This window comes from Haplochromis burtoni, unplaced genomic scaffold, assembly GCF_018398535.1.
Source record: "Haplochromis burtoni strain Fernald_Lab_line unplaced genomic scaffold, NCSU_Asbu1 Contig_47, whole genome shotgun sequence".
NCBI lineage: Eukaryota > Metazoa > Chordata > Actinopteri > Cichliformes > Cichlidae > Haplochromis > Haplochromis burtoni.
This window is the reverse complement of record NW_024582408.1, coordinates 2486343-2495006: the sequence shown is the minus strand read 5'-3', so window position 1 is coordinate 2495006 and position 8664 is coordinate 2486343. Positions and strand designations below refer to the sequence as shown.

At 39.3% G+C, this 8664-nt stretch overlaps 1 protein-coding gene across 8 annotated transcripts in view; it reads left to right on the top strand.

Moving 5' to 3' along the window:
* Positions 1-8664, top strand: part of gphnb (gephyrin b) — a 122204-nt gene that overhangs the window by 85448 nt on the left and 28092 nt on the right. The window lies entirely within an intron of this gene.

Here is an 8664-nt window from a genome sequence, read left to right as displayed (position 1 = left end):
TTGTTTTTTGGGGGGGGGGTTGTTTATTTGCTTGTTTGTTTTTTTGAGAGAAGCATCTTTCTCCCAAAAACCCTTGCAAACAAGCCATAGTTGATCGGTCTTTTTCTAATTATGCCGTCATAGACTTTAACATTTAGCAAGCTAACCAAGGCCTGTAGAGTCTGATATGTAGCCTTGGATTGTTTGTTTGGGGTTGTTTTTGCATTTTTCTGAGCATTGCACAGTCTGACATTGACTTCAAGTGCATTTTATTAGCAGCTTCTGGCTTCTGCTTAACACCTTAATAACATATTGAAGCAGTAAAGCAATGCTTAGTACTCTACATGAGTGCAGAGAATCCTACATTATGAAAACATCTGTACCAGGCTGTAAGTGTGCTTGATTTTCTGTGCTGCAAAACTGAGCATTTTTAAAAAATGAGAATCTGTGTGTTTGTTGACGTTACAATGGGAGTCTCCTTCAAGTTGCACTGCAGTTTTTCGCATTTCTGCCTCGGCTTCATTTTTTAGTTCCCAGATATTGCCATTTGGTCATTAGCTCCTTTATCCAGTTCACGCAGTTACAAGATTCATTAAAAGGGTAATGTCAAAGAAAGTAAGAAAGAAAAAGCATAACTGAAAATGGCCTCAATTCATTTTAATGTATCACAACTTAGAACAGAACGTGATTAAAACTGAAAGTAAAAGTGAAGTAAAAAAGTTAAAAATTCAGTTAAAGCCAGTTAAATGGCTGTAGTTTTGTTTCAGATGAGGATAATATGCTGATCAAGCAGTTTGGTGACCTGTGACCTTTAAGTGAAGAGTTAGGATCAATAACGGTGCCACATAGATTAGAGATGGTATTAAAAACTGCCATTCACAAATCCCATATTCAGTGTGGCCTGTGGTGCTGCGCTGCATGCAGCCTCGACTCTTTTATGGAAGTGGTTAATGCATGTGCAGCACGTCAAACCAGGACAGATTTTCCAATGGAGATGGTAAAGTACAGTACATTGTTATGAAGATCCTAATCAAACTTAATTGATAAAAGCACACATAGTACAGGTAAAATGTATTGATTGCTTTAATGCTCTTTTCTTTTACTCTACTACATTTGACTATTTACTGTATGCTGCAGTGGGCGAGAGTGTTACGAGATACTTTACTGTTGGAGCGAAGGGGCAGTGTGACGTTCCGGCGCTTCTTTACAGCTCGCATCGTCGTTCTTTTAAGGTTTATTCCCCTGCACAAGTGATAGATAGGATTTTTTATATGCCTTTGTGTTCTGCTGAAAGTTTTATTATGTTTGATTTAACTTGACAGTAGTCACTGCTTGTGTGTCTGCTGGTGTGTGTGTGTGTGTGTGTGTATGTGTCTTCAGCAAAGCGGCAATAGTGCTAGATATGTGTTATTGTCCTCCTCCATTGCAGTAAGGCTCATAAATGTGACTCCTCGTCTTCTGGCCTGCTGGAGGTGTGGAGGATTTATGATGGAGTGAGTGAGAAAGTAAGAAAGGCGAAAGGAGAGAGAAGGAGAGAAGAAAAGAGTGGGAGGGCGTGAAAGGGATAGATAGCTAATAACTTCGAGAGGACAGGGGACTGGGAGAGAGTAGGAGGTGGCGAAAGGGTGATGGAAGGAAATTAAAATGCACACAGAGTGAACAGTAAGGACAGTTCAGCTATTTTGGCCTGTGTCTTTTTGTCAGTCTTTATTCATCTGTCCATCCCAGAGGTTGAGTCCGGTAGCTCACCTCATATTAGCCTCAGCATTCTCCCCTCCCCCGGTTCACTCATCTCAAATCAGTGTGAATGTGACAGAAGGAGGCAGAATAAAGTTGAAAGATGCAAGAAAGAAAGATGATCGTGAAGAGGAGAAAGTCACATCTGTCACTTTCCCTCAACGGAAAGGCTCATGGGAAATACACACTCCCGCACACATAAACACACACACACACACAGACCTCAGTCATGCATGTACAATTTAGGACAGCACACATCACCGTATGTGCAGCTATATGCCCTCCTCCTCACTCTCCTCCTCCTCATTGTCTCTCTGGCTGTTGCATTTCCTCACCACTCTCTCTGTCTTCTGCATCCTTCCTGCTCCTGCCTTCCCTTCTTATCGCGTTTTCTCTCTCTCACTCTTGCTCACCCTTCCTCACTCACCCTCTCACAGTTAGCGAGTGTGTAAAAGTGTGTGTTCGTGTGTGCATGTGCTGGGGAGCTCATTCTGTTTCGACTCCAGGCAGAAGATGGTAAGTAATGTCTTTCCTCCTGCATATCTGAGAGTGTTTACAGGTTTTGAGTGTGGAGGGTTGTGTGTGCGGAGGTCGCTTGTGTCCATGTTTAATAAGTGAAGGATTTTGTATTATTAGCTGAGTGGGCATGGGGGGTGGATATATTGCGTGTGCAGCGTTGTGTTTTGCAAATGTTATTTGTGCATGTGTGCTGCTGTTGATGAGGAAGCTGACGCCTGAAGGAGGTACAGTGTCAGGCCATGGATTAGTTAGGAGGTAGGAGGGTGAGTAATGTAGGATACTGTTGACTAGCTTAAACTAGCGGTGTGGATAAAGAGTAAGGGACTTATGTGCCTCATGTTTTGGTGGTGGTGTTACTGTCGTGTTGGACGGTGGCAGTTACATAAAAAGACAAAGAAAGGATGATGAGTATGAGTAAGCGACACAATATCTCATAGGGCTCCAGCAGTCAGTCAGTCACTTAAGAAGTAGATGACACTCCATCCACATTTCCCTTCCTCCCTCAGCTGCTGCTTTTATCCAAAGCACCTTACAATTTATGCAGAACAGGAATCAGAAAGCCCATGATGCCGATGCCTTTACTGTTATTCCTTGTCCCTGGAGTTATCATGTGCTTCCTTCCAGGCAATAACAGAGCAGCTTAGCTGGAGCACTACTGTAAATGGAAATGAGGGCAATATGGATGAAGAAGTGTGGAAGCAGCGCCTTCAGAAATCCATGATGGCTTTATACAGTTGACAAGGAGAAGCAGCAAGATACTGATGTAACTGTGGAGAATGACGCCACTAATAGCTAAATGTCAGGTACGGCAAAAATAATGGCTATTATGGAGGCTATGCTTTGTAGAGCCTGTGAGAACCTGTGGATAAAATAGAGCTCTGCCTCTTTGTGCTTGTTTGGACTAAGAGATGACCAAAAGAAAACCACACACAGCTTACATTAGGAAAAAAATGAATCCAGAAAATTGCATTTTGTTAAAAGATAAGTTGGACATTTTAAGCTTTTTGGCTTTCTTGCTTATAGATATGTTTTAAATTGATACCACTCTTGTGTCTGCATTATAAATACAAAGCTGCAGATTAGTAGCTGATTAGCTTACCTTTAAGACGGAAAGCAATGAGATAGTTCACCTTTCAGCACCTCTAAATATTACTAATGAGCCTGTGTTATGTTGTTTATGTAATTTATAGCAAAGCAGCATGTTACATTTTAAAGAGGCTTGTGGGAAGCTTGTTGGTGTATTTTTAGGTTGTCTAATAGTCGTTTGGTCACCAAAGGGTTGTGGCCAAACGTAAAGGGCTGTTGTTACCATAAAGAAATGATAGTTGTATATTGTTGAAGCAAAGAAACCACATTTCTTGAAATATTGAAAATTTTAAGTGACAGAATCTGTCATCCCTGCTTCCTTTTCAAATGAGTCCTTTACAAGACTGCTTTAGAAGCGTCTGTGTGTTGAAACCAGACAAAACAATACTGACTGCTGCACTGGATTTTCAGATTTATTGTTTTTATTTTAGAAAATACGCGAAAAAAGCTGGTTCACTTTGGAGACACTAAAATATTCACATCATACTGACAGTTTTTTGCTTTTGAGAAATGAGACCCTTAGACTCTTTGTCTACTCTTTCTCCCTTTTATAAACCTGCTTAATCCGATCTTTATGTAGCCTTAAGGAAAGCAGAAACATGGATGTCAGAGTGTTCAGAAGAGACACAACAGCCTTCAGTAACTGGATGAAAAAGGTAGACTGATGTTATTTAGCTGTGAGGAGTGACTGCGCTGCAAAATGTCAGGTACAGAAGAGAAGGATGGCTGAGAAAGCTTAAAGGGAGCCGACTGTATTGTAATAAGTGTGAGTGTTGAAAAGACCAGATGAAAGTAGCTATGGCCAAGAGGAAAGTGCTCTTTTGTCTCTGATTAATGTACACACAGTTGGCCCTCCCTGCCTTTATTTGGCTCCAGGAACCCATTGACCATTTGGGTCAAACTGCTGTAGGCTTTAAATCAAAATAAGTCGAATGTGCTTGTTCATGTGTGGAAAGAGCATGTGCGCACACGGTGGATTTTCCACTTTTGTTATCGAGATTATTAGATATTCAGGAGCGTATATTTTATATGTCAGCGTCATCCATTTAAAATATCATGTCTTCTACGCACATGCAGCGCAGACACGCATCTGCATGTGTGAAGTTTGCGTGCACCGTGTGCGATATTATATTTGTCTCGAGTTACTCACGCCCACTGACTCAGAGCGTTTGCCTTTAGGGCAGTCGAGGGAGAATAGAAAGCGTACAAGTGCAGTGAACAGCGGGACAGAACAAGAGCAGGAAGAGAAGACAGAAAGACAGACAGGAAAGGCATTAAGAAGAGTGGATGAGTTGTCTGACCAGCTGTACTGAGTGTGCTCCATCACCATGTGGGCTGGGAATGTGAAGCGGGGAAGACTGGTAAGCGATATAACACAGGCCTCTCAAATCAGCTGTGCTAATGCCACGCTCTCTGAAAATTCACTCAGTAGCTCATTAATTTCTAACATATGTAGACATGGCCATAGGAGCGCTGTGATGAATGACTGGGGCAAGATAAAGATGCACACAGCGCATGCTCCGGGTCAGCCTGGCTACTAGTTGCTTGGCTTTTCCAGTGTGGACTCTTAGCCAATATTAGTTATTCTTGAGGGAGCTGTTGGAGAGCAGAGTTTGTTTTTTTGTTTTTCTTTAGTAACTCTGTTTTGAAACTGTAAGCAAAAAACTTGAAATTACTTTAAAGCAGTGACAGCAGGAAAGTTTAATTTGACAAGTAAAGAAAGCAGCTCATCATAAACCTGCACAATCAGCTGGTGATATCATTCAAAAAATGTTTACTTCAACCAAACTAAATCTATAATTCAGCTGACGTATGTGTAATCTAATCCCAGAAACTCTAAGTGTGTTACATTTTCTCTTCTTTCTTCTTCTTTTACTTTCATACTTTGAACTGTAAGTAAATTATAGACTGCATCTAAAAAAAAAAGGTATCCAGCATGATGATGTCACCCATTAGTTTCTAGACTTCTGCTTGAGCTGTGAGTTATGAGGTAAACAGATTAGCAAGGTGCATCTACTAGACCTAAATTAAATAACACATTCACACTCTTAGAAATTGAGCACAGAAAGTTTGGATGGCCGCATTACTTTTAGATAATTGCATTAAAATGATGCAAAATCCAAAGGTCCAAAAAGGATCCAAAAGGCACCAACACTACAAACACAGTTATGAGGTTAAGAGGTACTCAGTGCATTGCAGTGCCGATGTATCAGTTAAAATATATGAACATGAAACAGCACTGATTGGGTGGCATTCTGATGCATGAATATTATTACTGTCCCTATTAATATGTTTGGAAATATTTGATGTTAACATTGTCTTTCACCTTGTTTTTCTATTAATACTAGTCATGCTAGCTTCACATTTACCTCTGTTGCAGAGATGAGGGAACCACTAACCCCAGCGAAAATCACTGTGTGTAATATGAAGCGCAGTGGGACATTTATTAACCCCATTTTCACATAGATGATTTTAAATGCATGTCTCCAAATCTGACCAAATAGCAACACAGAAAATTGTGAACTAGCTGCCCATTGATGGCTTTATTTAAAGTGCTGTGTATGATGGTTTCTGAAGAAATTAGTTTGCGTTTCACTATTAAAATTTTCCAAATAAACAGAGGCTGTGCTGTAAATATATGTAATATATCATGTATCAAATACTTTTCTAGATATTTTACCACTGCAAATTTTGTTGTAAATACAAATAAATATAGCGAAACAACTAACAAGTTAAAAAAAAAAAAAAGAGTAAAGAAAAACGAGTTGGTAGCTCATTTCATGAGAGTAGCCGATTTGTTGTGTCCACATGGTGTGATTGACACAATACGAGTAAGGATCAATCAAGAGATCGACATGCTGCCTGGAACAAATGCTGCAAGAGAAGTAAACTATATGAAAATGCTACATTGTTGCGTTTTTAATGTCTGTTAGTATATTTTGACGTTAACCTTACAATCATGTAATAAAGTAGAGTATACGTTTTTTTTATTGTAGTGCAATATACCTATATAATATTCAGAAATTGTCACTAGCTGTTTTTGGCAATATGATTCAATTTTATGGTAAGAAAGGCCAGTCCAAAGTTTAGACTTTTATCTTTAATAGATGTGAGATTTGTGCCTCAGATTTGTGTGATAAAGCATGAAAGCTGAAAAAATATATCTTAAAATGTATTTGATGTATGAAGATAAAAATTTAGTAGAAATCATTATTGGTCGATGGATGGATACCATAAAATTTTGAAGCAAATCAGAGATGGTCGAGCAGAAAGCCTTCGATGATTTGAGATGGAAAGAACCTAAAATAACAGTCTAATGACAACCTGACAGTATTATACTGGAAAGTCTTTATTTTATAAAACACCTTAATTTATTTCATAGAAAAAAATTGTAGATCACAAGAGTTTAATTGCAAAGTAACATTCTGATGTTTGGAGATCTATCTGCTAGCATTGTGTTGCTGTACTTTAACAGGGAACTTTCTCACATCTTGGGGATGATTATGTAACCCAGTTTCATTACAAAACACTGTGATATTCTTGAGACCAACCCTCCATCACCACAATAAACTCAAAAAACAGCCCTCATCTAACAGTCTACACAACTGCTATCATATACATATAATTAAATTTTAATAGAAGATGGTAGACTAAAATTCTGGGTTCGAAAAAAGAGAATCGATGTATTCAGTCTATGGTAGTGAATTGAGCCCTACCTCACCACTACAGTATTTAGGAAAACCTTGTGTAGTTTACTTCTGAGTTTCAATTTGTAACCTCCTATGGTTTCCTGCCAGTGTCCATTATCTGAGCTGTGAGCCACATGAGGGCAACTGCTGTGAATGTAGAGCATTTCAATTAGGAAGGATGAGATGCTCATCTCCTTCACAGTGCTGCTTTACAAAGGCTATTTATTATATAATCTGAAATGTTACTGATTCATGAGGAAAAGTCAGGAACTGTCTAATGACTTTGCTAATAATTCATACTGAGCTTTGCTTTCATGTTAGGCATTATTTGGGAACTAGATGTAATACTTCTAAATGGGTTTCCCAGTGATATGTCATAGCTGGAAGGCTCTTCGACCAGAAACAAACAGCCGACCCAGATGGCTGCGTTTATGTGCAGTTTTTGTTTGGGATATTTTGGCAAACTAGCACATGAATGAAAGGCTGTAGAGCAGTTGTCATAGACACAGGGATTGGCTTTCCGACTAGCACATGATCATCTTAATAAATCAAATTAATCTGATCTCTGAAATCTGATGAATCTAACGATTCAGTGTCTCTAAAGTAAGATAAACTGGATAATCTACGAGCACCGTCCTGAAATATCACCCTAAAATAGGCTGAGACATAACCTCCTTCTAGCTTCATTAGGGGAGTTAATAAAAAATTTCATGTGCCTTTTGGCGAAGGGATTGTTATTAAAGTGTTGTACCACAGCTTGAATAAAAATACACCAATCATGGGTGACCCCAGTGGAGCAGTAACAGGTGATACCTGGGGATGGTAGAAATAAATTACACTGCCTCATTTATTCCCCATGTGCTTTTGGCTTACGGAGTCCTTTTAACAGTATGTCACATGTGATGTGAAACTGCAGTTGGAGGCATGTTGGATCCGTGACTGACATCTGTCTTGACTGTAGAACTGACATTTTTACTGTGTTGTGGTCAGGTTTGCATTCTTTTTCAGTTCAAATGGCACCTCTGGTGAATTCAGTTCTTCTACTACATGTGACGTAAAACCTTGTGTTCGAGTAGTGTATAGTCAACAGCAAATGAGTGTGTTATACATGCCCTATATCACACTGATATTTGCTTTTACACAAAGTGCCCTGGTCTAGGATGGTGACATACAAAATGATGGGATAATCTAGTTTTGCAACCATTTATTTGAACACATTTTCATCCCTGGTGTTGCAGAGACATGCGAAAGGTGTCCTCTGGCATTAGTGTGGCCATGTTAGGAGTGGTGTTTTAAATCTTTGAGTTTTGCAATTTATTTATTTTTTTCAGTCGCTAATTCATTTTCTTCACATGTGCTTTTTTACTATTGCTTTCACCCTCTGCTTGGTGAAAAACAGGAAATCATTATCAGCATTTATAATAGCCAGTTGATGAGAAATGTAAAAGAACAATGGAGATGGTAGAAACACTCTTTAACTGAATTATTAACGGTTATGTTGCATAGTCTGTCCACCAGAGGGCACTTTGCAAAGTCCATGGGGAAAGCAGTAAAGTCGGGTAGTAGTCTCACATTACAACCGACAACACAGCAAGTGCGAACCATTGCTGATGCTATCTGTGTGTTTTCGCTCCTTTAGCCCTTTGTTTGGCCT